Source organism: Sphaeramia orbicularis, chromosome 5 (genome assembly GCF_902148855.1).
Source record: "Sphaeramia orbicularis chromosome 5, fSphaOr1.1, whole genome shotgun sequence".
Classification (NCBI taxonomy): domain Eukaryota; kingdom Metazoa; phylum Chordata; class Actinopteri; order Kurtiformes; family Apogonidae; genus Sphaeramia; species Sphaeramia orbicularis.
This window is the reverse complement of record NC_043961.1, coordinates 18,093,699-18,110,284: the sequence shown is the minus strand read 5'-3', so window position 1 is coordinate 18,110,284 and position 16,586 is coordinate 18,093,699. Positions and strand designations below refer to the sequence as shown.

The 16,586-nt window shown below is 37.8% G+C and overlaps 1 long non-coding RNA gene across 1 annotated transcript; it reads left to right on the top strand.

The window, feature by feature from the left end:
* The first annotated feature begins 2,020 nt into the window (after window positions 1–2,020).
* Window positions 2,021–14,826, top strand: LOC115419048 (uncharacterized). Its single transcript, XR_003935390.1, has 4 exons — window positions 2,021–2,160; window positions 2,457–2,550; window positions 2,680–2,734; window positions 14,714–14,826. It is a non-coding gene; the product is annotated as an uncharacterized LOC115419048 (long non-coding RNA).
* Window positions 14,827–16,586: the final 1,760 nt, after the last annotated feature.

The following is a 16,586-nucleotide window of genomic DNA, read 5'->3' as shown; positions in this document are numbered from 1 at the left end:
ACCACATGGACCTCGTGGACCACATGGACCACCTGAACCACATGGGCCACCCAAACCACCAGAACCTCAAGGACCACCAGAACCACATGTGCCATCTGAACCACATTGACCACATAAACCAGCAGAACCATCTGATCCACCAGAATCTCCAGAACCACCTGATCCACATGGACCCGGTCTCCGGTGTCCATCCTTGTCCAGCCTCGGCCTCAGATCCAGTTTCCGTAGAACCCGACCTCCGGCGTCTCCAGCTGATGCGGTACCAGTCTGATCACATGACCATCTGTATCCTCACACGTCTGCAAACAGGAAATCACAGACAGTTGTCCTCACACTCTCCTCCTGTGGTGACATGTTTCACTGACGTTAAACCTGAGGAAATGAGACCAGAACGTGTGACGAGGAGGGAATTCTCCCACGGAATGTGTTCATTTCATATCAGCCGTCGTACGTCGGATTCCACCTTAAGAATGGTAACACCTTAAGGATGTGAGGAGGATGTAGAACTGAACCTGCATCAACATCTTCAAACTGTTTGACAACATGATCTCTGAAGTATCGGATTTATTTAATTACCCGTATCCGCCCACAGAGACTCACACTAATCACCCAAAGTGCGTAATCTGCACAGTTACTGGAGAAATGTCAGTTTGGTTTTAAGGTTTTTACATTTTTTTGGAATTTCATCAACTTGAGCCATAAACAAAAAATACCAAATACTCTATAACTGTCATATTTTTAACCCTTGAAATGTCATGTTTGTATTTGAAAAAACCCTATTTTTTTAATGCAAAAAACACAAATTTCTTTTTTCCTTTTTTTCAATATTCTACATATAAACTGCATTAGGTTTTTTTTTTTTTAATTTTATTTTTTCATCCTGACATATGTCAGTGACTAACACCAATATTGGGTAATATACGTGGGAGTTATTTTCATCACCACTGTTGATCAACATCTCAGGTAGGAAACGTTCTGATAAAGGAAACAGATTAAAGTTTCACGTTAGTGACAGATGTTTGATTATGTGTTTTTATTGTCTTTATAGACCAATTCGGTGTCAGTAAACAGTGATGACGTATTTTGTGGGCGGGGCCTAACTGGTGGCAGAAAGTGACAGTTGTGGTGTCAACAGTACATGGAAGCTGGTGTCAGGAGCGTGAAAATCAGAAGAGAAACAGAGTAATGGAAGATACAGATGCCTTCTCCAATTATTTTAATGGTCTGTTAACCAGAGACAAGGTGTCTTCCAAAGGTAAGTTGACCGTTAGCAGAAGGGTGAGCTTTCCTTATCCATACTCACTGTTGGATCAGTGGGCGGAGCCAACCAAATGGCCCAAGCTACAGTGGACGGATATCTGTTTATATCTGGCTGAAAAACCCAGTGTTTACATTTAAGAAAAGCTCAAGACAAACAAATCCCTCCATGTCTAGAACTTTGTTGCCCCAAATATTTCCAGGGCGGCCATGGTTCAGGAGGTAGAGTGGGTCATTCAATAACCAAAGGGATGACGGTTCAAATCCCTCTCTGTCCTAGTGCTGTTGTGTCCTTAGGCAAGACACTTCACCCACCTTCCCTCCAGCTAAAGACACTGGTGTATGAATGCGTGTGAATGTTTGGTGGTGGTGGGAGGGGCCGTTGGTGCAGATTGGCATCCACAATTCCATCAGCCTGCCCCAGGGCATCTGTGGATACATATGTAGTTTACCAGCACCAGAGTGAGAATGTAAGAGTGGATGAATAATAGATCCATTGTGCATGCTTTGAGTATGTATTAATAGAGAAACGCGAGACAAATCTAATCCATTATTATTATTTTAAGGGTAGGAATACCGTGGTAGCTCGCACAGTTAACAGGAGAAAAATCACACATGCAGCCATGGCAACGTTGGACGAGAACTCTGTGAGCCTGTGTCCCTTTTTATGAGTGAACATCCTGTTTGACCCTTTAGTTTAAGGCACAAAGAACACACAACAGGTTGGAATATTGAACAAACGCTGTACTTTGTGTTCATGTCCAGGATATTGAATACCCAAATTTGTCTAATGGGGATTATGAAGACCAACGTACTGCCTAGTCAGCAACAAGGACATAAAATGCAGGTTTACAAAACGTGGACCAACTCTGTCCTGACAGCCAACTGCACTTGCATGGTTGGGTAAGTGTTGTTTCATGTACATACTGATGTGAAATGGACACTGCAGTGCCCAGAGTTCCAGATGATTCCATCTGTCCAATCCGTCTGTTTAATGGCTTCAACCATAAGTGTCTACAGTTTCACTCAAAGGGTGTCTTCAACCACAGTATTTGATAAAAGTGAAGGTTGCTTTTTTTTTTAGCATTTCTACTCTGACAACCTACAGCACAACAAGGCATTCCCCCCCCTCTTTTCTCTCTATTCTCTCCAATCTCTCCATTTATCTCCATTGATATACAGTGTTTTTCTGCCACCAGATTGTGTGTGGAACTGCGGTGAAGTAGACGGTGACGTCGACTCTGAAGTGGTCTATACTCAGAGTCAATAACCGGGACACATCTGCCAACGAATGTGAGTTTATTGGAGTAATTTGATATAACAATTAAAGTAAGTACACAAGTAAATATATTGTATAAAATACATCTATTCTTTTAGATGTTTTCTGCAAAAAAATTACTTTTTGGTTGGTCTGTCCCACAGCTGTGGACCCAGAGCTCAGAAGTATGAGGAGTACCTGAATGCAGCGTGGTCTGAGGTAGGACTGGTTTCCTGTCATTGTGACAATAACATGAATGACCTTTGACCCCTAATGTGTACAACAATGAGCAGCCCAGCCCAGATTAGATTAGATTAGATTAGATTAGATTTAACTTTATTGCTTCCTCAGGAAATTGAGATTCCAATAATATCACACTGAAATGTTAAAGAAAAATTTTAATAACAATAACTATAAAAACAGTGGTGAAAAAAAGTCATTTGCACAGTTAGAAAGTATGAGTGGATACAACAAATAACAAAGTAGTCATAATAATACATATTAATAAAAGTAATTTTTGATATATATACACACACACACATACATGTATATACATATATATATATATATATATATATATATATATATATATATATATATATATATATATATATATATATATATATTTGTTTAATTATCACAGGATAAAAGTCATAATGAAGTGATTACAGTAACAGTAGTTGTAACAACAATATCTATATTATAAAAGCCAAGTGGCCTCTTTGTGTGTGTGTGAGTGTGTGTGTGTGTATGTTTCTCGGTATTCACACAAAATCCGTACAGAGCTGACTGCTGCAGTTTGACACACTTATGCATTTTTGGTCAAGGAACAGACTAGCGAGAACAGCAAGTTGATAGGGCCAATATTTTGGGAGATATTATTAATTTGGAATACAATAGCCTTACACGTACAAATACACAACAGCGTAAAAACTGCCACATGTAGAACACCGCTAGTATAAGTAATAAGAACTATAAGTATATACTTAATGATAATAATGATAGTAATAATAATATGCAATAAGACAAATAAATTGAATACATTTAAATGGAAAATCGCAACAAAGAAACACTGTTTATCTTAAACATCCCAGTCCCTCAGAGTAAAGTGGTTTGTAAAGTACAGATTCAGTCACTTTAACACAACTCATCAATGTTCCATCACAATCCAACTAATTCTAACGACTACAGGTGCAAAAATATTTTAACAGTTCGTCACATCACAGAGCTGGTCTTCCTGCTTCACAGTAAACAGTTAACACTCCACGTCCACCCGTCTGGGTCATCCCACTGTGTTTCTGTTGTGGAGGAACAAAGTTAGCGGCGTGGCCGATGGAAGGCGTCGCGTCGAGGCGATGTGTGGCGACTGTTTGACTGGACTCCTGCGTGAGTCCTTTTGTCAGCCCCAGTTTCTGTCCTCAAGCACCGTGGACGTTTTTTTCCAGCCTGTCATGTCTTCTTCACCTGGCGTCCTGCTCACCCCCCTCCACACACACACACACACACACACCCCCACCTTCTGCTGCCATGTGGCCTGTCACACGCCTCGCCACTGCCACCGTCACGCCACAAAACTGCCTCCTTCGACTGAAAGGAAACACTGAGTGACGGAGGAGTTTTATGTGCAATTCAGCAACATAGAAGTGGAAGAAAAAAAGTACAGAAATGGAGTAAAGATCAGCGTGGTGTGTTCAGGGACGTCACCTTAACCCAGGACTACTTCCACTGTCCATCCACTGTCACTGATCCAACTACATCAGTTTATTATTTTCTTCAATTTCACTCATTTTGTGTCATATTTTGTTGTTTTTGCTTATGTTTTTGAAAATTTTTTGTTGCTTTTATTTATTTTAATTATTACTTTGGCTGTTGTTCATTTTCTTCTCCATGTTATTTATTATTTTGTTAATTTTCTTACTTGTTTTTGTTAATTTTTATAAATTTTACTTCCTTTTTGGTTCATTTTGTTGCCTATTTTATAATTTCTTTCTTCACTTTTTTTTCAGTTTGTGGCTTATTTTCTTCATGTTACTTATTACTTATTACTTTGAGATTCTGCTGAATGAAATGTGCTTTTTAAATGCAATTTATTATTATTATTATATTATTATTATTATTATTATTATTATTATTATTATTATTATTATTATTATTATTATTATTATTATCATTATTAATTTTGTTGATTAATTTTTAATTTTTTTCCCCTTTTAATCAGTGCTTTGGGTGTCTTAGTTAATTTTGTTGCTTATTTTATTCTTTTGACTTCATTTTGGCTTATTATTTTCTTCTTTTTTCACATTATTTCTTATTTTATGTTTTTTTAAAATTGTAATTAATTTTTGTTCATTTCATTTCACATATATAAACCCGGTGTGTCCATCCCCTGTCATTGATCCAACTCCACGGGTTTTACTGGTGAATCAGTGTTGTCGAAGATGACGATGTTACCACGGTAACTACAGAGCCTCTGAGTGTTCTTTTTTAATTATTGACAGGTATTGATAAGTTTACTGGATCAGAGATCTTTGTGGTAAAACATGGTCGTTTGTGTTGATTTCATTTGGTTACAGGACTATGAAAAAACTTTGCTTGTGTGATGAATTGTGTTTTATTATCACCACTACAGTTTAGTTTCGTGGGGCCAGTTGATCATGTACAAATATACCTTGTAGCTGTTTGTTTTTTCTACTCCTATAATGTGGCATCTCATGTAGATGCTTATTTTAACAGTGGCTAAAGTAACACTGTGTTTTACAATGTTGACATACTGCGTCAGCTGATAGTTTACATTATAGCTCTTTTAGCTTAGGTCTGTTAGCTTAGCTCGGTTAGCTTTGTTCTTTTAGGTTAGGTCTGTTAGTGTAGGCCTGTTTTAGATGGAAAACAGCCACAGTAAAACCACTAAAGATCTGTTTGAATCCATTAAACAAGGTCAGAACCATCACAGTTTTGTCTGAATTGTGGATCAACAAAAGGCAACTTAGCAATGATAAGAACATCCCATAATAACGTTCTACGTTCATAAGCCTCCATTCTGCACATTTACAGCTCAGTCCAGTGGAGAAAACAATGACTCTAGTTTTATCACTTCTTTTCTTAGACTTTATTCTTCGTGTCATAACATCACAACTTTTAATTCTTATAACTAACAGTAATTTCAGGTTCTTTTTGATCATTTTATAAATAGAAATGAAGGACTTTTTAGTCACCATCGTAGGATAGCATGGACGTTCACCACTAGATGCCACTAAATACCACTTGTTAAATCGTAGAACGTAGTGTTGAAATGTTGTGGCAGGAAGGGCAGGTTTCTGTCGCAGACCAGGACCTCCCTTCAGACCCAGTGTCCTTTTGCTCGGCATCATGGGAAACGCAGATAGACTTCCACAGCTGGTTCCCAGGATTCCCCCCTGTGGGCGAACGTAGCAGCCAAATGACCTCACGTTCCAGAAATGTCGTCAAAACACAGAAACAGTGGCTGTGTTTTCAGTGGGTTGTTGAGTGGTGATAACACAGGTCGGTTCAATAAAGCAACCACTTGAGCAACCTGCGCCTCCGCTCACTTCAGGCCTCTATTTCCTCAGCAGAATGTCAGCACACATTTTCAACAACCCCCCCGCTTTAACATTCATCCCCTCGGCCACTTTTACGCTCCAGCCCCTTTTTCTTCTTCCAATCATCCCTGTGCTTGTCTATTTTTGGGCCCCTCTCCTTCACTGGGGGCTGGAGGAGAGGCCCACAGCTCGGTAGGTTCAAGGGGTGGGTGGTTTAGGGGGGGTGTGTGTGGGGGGGTGCTTTGATGCCCCCCGCCTCCTTGAGTGCTGATGTGGAGTTGAATGCATCACAAAGACAAAGAACTGAACATCCAAACCTGATGACTGTAAAGGTGGAAACGTCAAAAACATGTTTATTGGATTTGAAGGTTGTCCACCATGTCCACAGATTGGACAACAAACTATGGACAATATTATCCACCATGTCCACAGGTTGGACAACTATGGACAGTACCAGATGTTGGTCATGGTTGGAGTTGGTGCGTTGTTCCTACATATTTGGTCAAATGAAGGTCAGATGGACAGACTTTTGTCTCATGGTGTTTGTTGGACCCTGTGGAGCAGAAACGTCTCCGACAGACGTCTTCATTTGTCAGAATCAGTGATGGATGAATGTGAATGTGACGCTGAGGGCGTTCGGTCCTCGTTTGATTTTGACCCGTTTCATTCCATTTGTGCATCAGTGGAGGGTTTGTATGTCGCTGGGTACAGGTGTGTGTAGGTGTGTGTTTGTCTGTGTGGTTGTGTGTCTGTCGGTATGGTTGTGTTGCAGCCAGCGGTCGTGCGGTGAGTCAGTGTCGTTGCTCAGCAGTCCCAGGGCAGTGTCCGTCCACCGCCGTAAACCTGGGACAAGTCACAAAAACACATTCCTGAATATTAAAGTCCAAACCTGCCGCTGTTTGTCAGAAGACAGGAAGATGATTCAGCCTGTCCTCGTCCATTTAGGTCCAAAACCCGAACCTCCACCGGCTCAAGGCAAAAACAAACCATCTTTTTTTTTTTTCCTTTATTTAACCAGGTTTGTCCCTTTGAGATGGGAAATGTCTTTTTCAGTGGAGACCTGACCAAGACAGCAGCGATAGTCACATAATAATCTGGTTCTAAAACACAGAACTTTACAGCCAGCATCCAATCCAGTCCAGTCCAATCAAATCCAATCCAGTCCTGTCCAATTCAGTCCAATCCAGTCCAATCCAGTCCAGTCCAGTCCAGTCTAGTCCAGTCCAATTCAGTCCAGTCCAATTCAGCCCAGTCCAATTCAGTCCAGTCCAGTCCAATTCAGTCCAGTCCAATCCAATCCAGTCCAATTCAATTCAGTTCAATTCAATTCAATTCAGTTCAATTCACTTTGATTCTATATATGTAAACATAGAAAACTAGAACTGCAGCTACTGATTATTTTTGTAATCGATTAATTTATTAACTATTTTATTTGATTCCATTAATCGGTTATTTGATTCGATGAAATGTGAAAAAAAATCACAAACAACATGTGCTTTATTCCAGAACCAGCTGAAACAACAACCACAAAAAGTATAAAAGTAAAAGGATATACAAAAAAATCTATATAGAAATAACAATGACAATAACAACAGAATAAAAGTATATATATAAATATCTATAGATCTAAACCCCACCAAACCAGCCCAGTTCCATCTATAACCAGTCTGTCAGGTCAGTCTTCAACACATTTGGATCCAACTGACTTAGACCAACTGAACATGGAACTAACATCCAACTGTGGGCTGATCCTGGCGTCATGTGCGTTACAATAAGCGTCTGTGTGAAACACAACAGTGGAACCAATGTTTAACAGCAAAGGAATTAAGGAAACAAATCGATTCAGGAAAATTGGAATTGAATAATTATTTTAATTGATTTGAGTTGATTAATTGACTAATAATTTCAGTTCTAATCACAACAAAACATGTCCCTCTACACTGGAGTTTTATGCTGAAACTGACTGAGAACTTGAAAACAGTGGCTTTTATTTATATTTATTGCAACAATAAAATACATTTTATTTCTTTTCCTTTCATCTTTGTCGTCCTGGTCACCATCTTCGTCTTCCTTCTAATGGTCCATATTTTGATGGTTTATAACATGTCAATGGTTACAGATATCGATCTAGTTCTTATTGATCACTGATAGAAGTCATATATGGACTTTGATTGAATGAGTTGAGTTCTCCTCCAGTTACACTACCACCCTCTTTTATTTGGAGATTGATCTCCTGCATCCTAACCACAGGACTCAAACACAGAGACAGAACCTGACAGCCTCACACATTCAACTGGTATTGATTCACATAGAACAGGACGCTGACATACAGGGACAGCATTGACAATATTTTAGTTTTGAAATGAAATTTGGGACAAAAACCCATTGTTCATGTTTGTTGTGTGAATATGTGGAGAATGTCCTGAACCCTGGTCTGAGTCTGAGTCTAAACCCACGCACTTAAAAGGGGCAAATATGAGCATGTGCACAGTCAAATATGTGCAGGAGGGAGGATTAACGCCAACATCCATCTAATAATAACGGCGGTGGCCTCAGCAGCCCCCGTTTACGGCCGTGATACTGTTGATCCCCATATGGGCCGGTTCTGGATCCCACCGTGAACCGGGACACACCGTCCTCATGTATGAGTCAATCTGGCCTCGGGCCTCCGCTGGGGGGGGGGGGGGGGCTTTAAACTGTAAGCTACTCTTTTCATGGAAAAGATCTAAAATTAATCAGTGAGCATGTCGTCCCCTCTTAAGGCCGTGATAAGAAGGTTTCGGTGTGTGTGTGTGTGTGTGTGTGTGTGTGGCATAAGAGGCTTTGGGGGCTGAGTTTATTAAACGGATCTGACATCTACCTGCCCTCTCAAATGGCGGGCAATTTTAACACTTCTGACACGCAAACAGAAACAACTGACGCTGTTTAAAGCAGGGACGACAAACTCATATGTCACCAATAACTAGCATAACCAGTAACTAGTATTACCAATAACTAGTATTACCAATAACTCATCTATTACCAAAAACTCATCTATCACCAATACCTCAACTATTACCAGTAACTCATCTATCACCAATAATTAGGGGTGTGCAATATGACGATATTAGATCGTGATGGATTAGAATGTATCGATGATCTGACAAAGCAGGGAGATGGTGGAATGGTCTGTAATCTGATGCTGTCAGAGCCACAGAGTATTCAACGGCTCTGGATGGAGTTATTTGCTGATGCACAGACGCATCACGTCGGTTCACGTCCACGTCATGTGGATGTCATGTTGTGTAGTGGGAGTCGTGGCTGACAGTGAAATGGGCAAGTTGCTTCCTAAAAAGAACCTCACTTCCATCGTATGGAATTGGTTTGGCTTTTCCCCAAACAACAAAGCACAAACGACAGTAATTTGTAAAGTTTGCACAGACACAGTTTACACATCGTATGGCAACACTATGAACCTGTTCAATCACCTGAAGGGGCAAACTGAACTAGAAGACCAGCCACATCGCAGCCAGAGGCATCAGGTAGAATTACACAAACACAAACAACTTTAACATAAGCGTTTAGTAAAGACACTGTTTATGAGAAGAGTAGTAAACGGTGGACAGAGGGAACGGAAGCACTGACCCCTGGGAAAAGATATGCAAATTAGTCTCAAAGATCAATGTAAAAAATCGTGACAAAATCAAGATTGGGATTTTATTTTTAAAAAATCTGGTATTTTTGCCATATCGCCCACGCCTACCAGTAACTCATCCATTACCAATAACGTATCTATTATCAATAACTCATCTATTACTAATATTTCATCTGTTTAACTTCACTGTTGCACCTTTATTGTCTATTTATTGTCTACTCATCCCCTGCTGTTTATAGTTCTATTCTATATTTTATGTTTATAGTTCTATTCTATATTCTGTGTTTATAGTTCTATTCTATATTTTATGTTTATAGTTCTATTCTATATTATGTGTTTATAGTTCTATTCTATATTCTGTGTTTATAGTTCTATTCTATATTCTGTGTTTATAGTTCTATTCTATATTTTATGTTTATAGTTCTATTCTATATTCTGTTTTTATAGTTCTATTCTATATTCTATGTTTATAGTTCTATTCTATATTCTGTGTTTATAGTTCTATTCTATATTCTATGTTTATAGTTCTATTCTATATTTTATGTTTATAGTTCTATTCTATATATTATGTTTATAGTTCTATTCTATATTTTATGTTTATAGTTCTATTCTATATTCTGTGTTTATAGTTCTATTCTATATTTTATGTTTATAGTTCTATTCTATATTCTGTGTTTATAGTTCTATTCTATATTTTATGTTTATAGTTCTATTCTATATTCTGTGTTTATAGTTCTATTCTATATTTTATGTTTATAGTTCTATTCTATATTCTATGTTTATAGTTCTATTCTATATTCTATGTTTACAGTTCTATTCTATATTCTATGTTTATAGTTCTATTCTATATTTTATGTTTTTGGTTCTTTTCTGTTGTATTTTTGTTTTGTTTTTTTTGTATTTTTCCTACTATGTTCATTTTGCACTGTGGGGTCTTAGAGTTTTGTCATTTCAGTTTTCTGTATGTGATGTACATATGGAAGAACTGACAATAAAGCTGACTTTGACCTTTGACCTTAGACTAGCTCAGGTTCCACATTCAGCCCATTTAGAACAGACAGAACCAGTAAAATAATAACACAACAACCTAAAAATAATGACAAATATTATACTATTCTCTATTTTTTACAGTGAAACAAAGTACAATTACATTATGGAAATGTTATCATATCCAAACTATCTTTACAAAAATGTGAACGTGAACAACTATGATTTTTTTCAGAAGAAGTATACTTTTACCAATGTTCTGCCTCAGTTTATCATTTCTACATGTTCACTATAACTCACAGATCACAGTGGATCTACAAATACACCAAACATTTAATAACAGGCATAAAATACTTCAAATTCAGTTTACTTCTGTTAACATGTTTCATGTTGGTCATATTTGTTCAAGTCATTCATATTTTTTGTTAAAGGATAGTTTATAAATGGAAAGATTTGCATGTAATTGTTATTTTTTTGTTTTTTTTTTACTCTAAAACATAGAGTTGTCATTATTTACACGTTATTCTGTTGTTATTTTACTGGTTCTGATCCACTTTACGTCATATTGGTCTGAATGTGGAACCTGAACTACAATCATTTTGACACCAGTGATCATTAATATCTTCGGTGTGATTTTTGCATTCATCCTGTGGGAGGGCTTGGACTCGTTTTTTGGGCCATGGGCCGTATGTTTGACACCACTGGGTCACAGTAAAGGAAGCCCAGTCATAGATGCAAACAAACCCTGTTTCCATTCCTTCTGGTTCGTCCTCTCATCTTTTCATTTCCCTGTTGTTATTATTATCCACGTGCATCCTGTCGACAGCGACTTGATGGACTCGACACGTGGGAAGGGTTTGTTTGGGACTTCCCGCCGTACGGTGGCGGTGCTAACGTTCGACGCCAGCTCTCACTGTGATGGTCAGTTGGAGACTGTCTTTATTTGGATACAGTTATCATTTCCCATTTCCCCACTTGATTGGAGCTTAAAAGCCAAAGCAGCTCAGATCGTGCCGGCGTAAATCTCCAGGCCCATTAATCCACGGCGGCGGCGTGGAGTCACTGGAGTCCAGAGAGAAATAGGGAAATGAAATGAATGATCGGGGGCCGAGGCCGCGCCGCCACGCCGCTGATTGGACGTTCAAATAGGTGTTCTGCTCTGAGCGTTAGCGCCCGATTATTGTCACATGTAAAGGAAATGAAGACGGAATTGCCTCCGCAGAGACAATAATGTCCAAAGGACGTGAAAACACGTCCCTTGTCCAGGTTGATCCACCAACTCTGAGTTTATTACATGGACAAAAACACTGGACCCAAAATGGCATCATGTTGAATTTTCATATCAGATGATGACAAATGACAGTAAATGTTAAAGCATCGTTTCTCTGCTTTATCTGTTTCCCTCAAAATATCAGCAAATTTCACTGAATGTTCAGAAAACACACAAATATAAAAGTAGATTCATGAGTATTTTCATCCATATGTTGTGAATATAAGTTCATGAACCTTAAAACAGCATCATATAAACATTTGAACAAAGTCTAAAACTATATTTCATCATTATCAAGCTTCTGTTTCTCAATATTTAATCATCAATAACTTCAACTCCCATGGTATCTATTATAAATATTATCAAACTCGTGCTTTGACCCATGGTTCTAGCTCCTCTCATCCAGTTCATTCCTTTCCTTTCTCGGTAAATTCCACTGGCATTTTCAGTTGAATAACCTCTCAGCTGGGATGTCTGTTTCTGCACATGAAATGTGACACCATGGCAACATGGCTCTATTGTTTATCTGTTGCTAGGTAACCCACTTCATTGATGATTCTGGGCATAGCAACATGATTGTAAGGCTACTGTATCCCAAAATTACTAATATCTCCAAAAATATTGGTCCTATCAACTTTTTGTTTACACTAGTCTGTTCCTTGACCAAACATACATCAGCATGACAAACTGCAGCAGTCAGCTCTTTACGGATTTAGTGTGACAATCAAGACACACACACAGAGTCCACTTCCCTTTTAAAATATTGGCTGAATCAAGAAAATATAACACGTTTAATGTAAAGCTGTTTATTCAAATACACTGACGATGATATAAAACACATATTTTGTGTCTAAAATTAATTACAGCATATTATTCTATATTAACAAGAATTGTGACTATGTACATTTATGTATGTATGTATGTTTGTGTTTTACAGAAATGGCAAAAAACTTCTCAAATTGTGCAAATTTTGTTTAGGCACTCATTGTGTTTTTTTTTTTTTTTTTTTTGCCAACAGGTAAATGCACACAGATGAAATGGAAACACCATTTTTAAATCAATTATGGTGTAGTGAACATGAACTTGTCAATGATCAGATGTTTATGTCGTTTGGATTTGATCAATATTCATAAACGGTTCAGGAGTTATGGTGTTTAAAGGGTTGATGATGACACCATGGAGACAGGATTTCACCAGAACAGATGATAATGCTGTAATTCATATAAATTTGAAGAAAAACACAGTATATTTATAACGAGTCTCAGACACAGATCAACCTGAACCAACTTCATCTATACTATTTATTGCAGGGTTTTTCTGCGCTGTCTTTTCTAGAAAAGCACTCATAGAGCGTAGACCTCTGCCAAGGCAGATCAGTGGGCCCCTGTGCCCCTGTGCCCCCACCCCAATCACCACCAAAATTTAATCATTTGTTCCTTGTGCCAGTATCAACATTTCCTGAAATTTTCATCCAAATCCATCCATAACTTTTTGAGTTATCTTGCACACAAACAGACAAATAGACAAACCAACACCAACAAAAACATAACCGGTGGAGGTAATAATGTTAAATTCCTACACGAACACCCTTCTACCAAGTGAGTACAAAATGCACACTGACACATTTAGAATTTAACATCTGACCTAGCACAAAAAATAATAATGTATATTAACCAATGTTGGTGTTAATCACTGACATATGAAAGGATGAAAAAATAAAAAACAACTAATCCAACACTCCATTTTTTGTATTTTTTGCATCAAAAATCTGGTTTGTTTCAGTACAAACATGGCATTTAAAGGGTTAAAAATAGGACATTTATCCTCTTCTGTTTGCATCGTACTTTTTCACACATTTACTGTTAAAAATGCACCACATTCTGTACTTTCTAGTGATTTTAAAACATTTTCAGTCACATCTTCAGAAAATAAATGAACGAAGAAATGAATAAATTTCTTATTTTTGCACAAATTGAAAGTGTGCATAAAAGTAAGTAAAGCTCATGGGTAAGTAAAGCTCATGAAGCTCCTTCATCGTCATCTGTAATTCAATAATGATCTAATATAAAATGTGACTTTTACTGAATGAACAGGCCTCGTCTGTTTCAGATTTGGCTTCACCTCTTCAGATCTCCTCAAATCTTGTTTTTCCTCTTTTCTTCTAAGAAGGATTTGTTTCCCCCAGTATGAATAATTCGATATCCCGTCTCCTTTTAATTTGGGACTATATTATATCTAATCCTCCTGCGTCTTATCGTCCTCATTTGATTTTACTGATTTGATCTCTGCTGATTCTTTCAATCTCCTTCTGGATGTAATATCATCTCTGGAGATGATGATGTCTTAATCCACAGCCTTAATCTCACACTCTCTTTCTTTCTTAAGAAAAGGAGGAGGAGGAGGTGTGTGTGTGTGTGTGTGTGTGTGTGTGGGGGGGGGGGTCACAGTCCCGAATTAACAAATATGTATTTTTACAGTCGGAAGAGGAACGTCCCAGACTGATGTCAGAACCCAGATCTATATGAACTGTTTCCCAATGAGGCGCCATGTTCATATAAAATACATAATAATAAAAATAATAAACACTGAAGCATAAATAAGAAAATAAAAACAAACTATTATCTATGATAATGAGGATCAGTCACACGGTAGAAATAAATGTTCAATGCATCAAAATGTATTAAAAAAGAAGCATTTCCATCTTAAATCCATTTAATCTTATTTCTTCTGCTTTTTATTATTATTATCAGAGGTGGAGGACTACTATTACCTGGCTGTAGTGATCTACTGGAAATCCAACACTGAGGCTGTGGACATGAAGGGGATGAGGAGCAGCATCAAAACCAACACCAAAAAACACTGGGCCGAACACAAAATAAATATGACTTATTGCTGAAATATAAAACACAATAAATACATTCATATAATAAGATCGACACTCCTAGTTTTATTGTCAATCATCTTGTTTAATCTTCGGTAACATTTTACGAACATTTCTATTTTATATTTTTCAAAATGACTTTATTTGACTAATTAAGTCACTATGTTTTGTTGATGAAAGGTTCATTTATTCATTAATGACCTATTTATTTTTCTTATCAATGAAAAAGGACACTTTTCAGTTTATATTTTGCACACAAAATTTACTTATAAAAATGTGTTTTTTATGTATTACAGTTAAATATATGTTGTTTGTTTACAAAATTTTGAAAATAAAAAGACATCTTTGGCATAGGAACAAATTTTGCCTAAAAATATATGGCTATTGGCTAAAAATATATATTCCACTGTAAAAACTTTGAGAACCATTAATATACAACCTATATGAAACCCACAGATGGTTTGGTTTTACTTTTAGTTTTACTTTTAGTTTTCGTATAAACCTTTCATTTAATTGACAGTAACAGAAATAACGGAGGCGAGTCGATTGCGTCACAATGACTTTTATTTAAATGTTCTTGGCTGTGGTGGGTTCGTCTAGAAGGCAGAAGCATGAGGAACCCACCGGAGACTTCACACATGGAGCAAAAACACCTTGGGGTGGGGGTGGGGGGTTGAATACCGGGGACATGCAGTACCGGCTCACAGCTCTAGGGGGACAGATCAGAAAACAACAGGTAACAGAGGCAGCCCCGTCACCCACACAACAACCCCGTTACAGATGGAAAACACCGTCAGTGACTCAAACAGAGCAGCTTTGAACGTCTGAAACAGTGGAACAGCATCAGTGACCAAGCACAACTACATGTGTATTGCCTTCAAAGTGAATATTAAAGAAAACAGAGAAAGGAAAGACGAGTCAGAGGCGTCAGGTTGAGTCGCCGCCGCTTTGACGCTGACTGAGTGACAACATCACGTTCTTTGTAAAAGGATAAATGCAACACTCTCACTGTCAGATGGAAGAACTGGTGGCTTTTACACGAGCGACAGCGTGGACGATGGAGACGCTCAAACATTCCAATATTTTCCTTGAACAGACTCTGCAATAGATCCATCTGTGCATCGACGGCTACATTTGAGGTTTTCTGTTCTACAGTAGAACCTCACAGCACCAGTCCACCAAAGTACCAGACATTCACTTCATTTGGTTTTATAATTGGTGTTTTCAGTATTGAAACTGTACTTTTCTGTTTTAAAAACCTTAAAAAAAGATTTTGGGGTGGGTTTTGGGGCTGGAACAGATTCAATATATTCCAATTCGTTTCTGTGGGGAAAACTGATTCGTAAAATGAGTAAATCACAAAATGAGCTCGGTCATAGACAGCGTTGGATTTAGGTCCAAGCTAAATAATCTAGTTTAGGGTCTCACCATCTGCAGGGGCCTCAAAAAAAATCCAGATTTTTTTTTTGACTCAGTGTATTGTGTCTTAAAATTACAACTTTTCAAATGAATCATCTCTAATTGCACTACTAGATAGATGAATTAATTATAAGGGATGTGTAATATTTAGTATCAATGCTGTCTATAGATAATTCGTGGAATTATAGTGGATATAACTGTGTTTAACCCTAAACCTAAAATGGTCCGCCTGGACTTATTTTCTTACTTTGATCATAAAAAGGTCAAAAAATATGCTGTGAGTAAGTCCTTTTGTCTATTTTTACTGAATCAAATCATCTTTC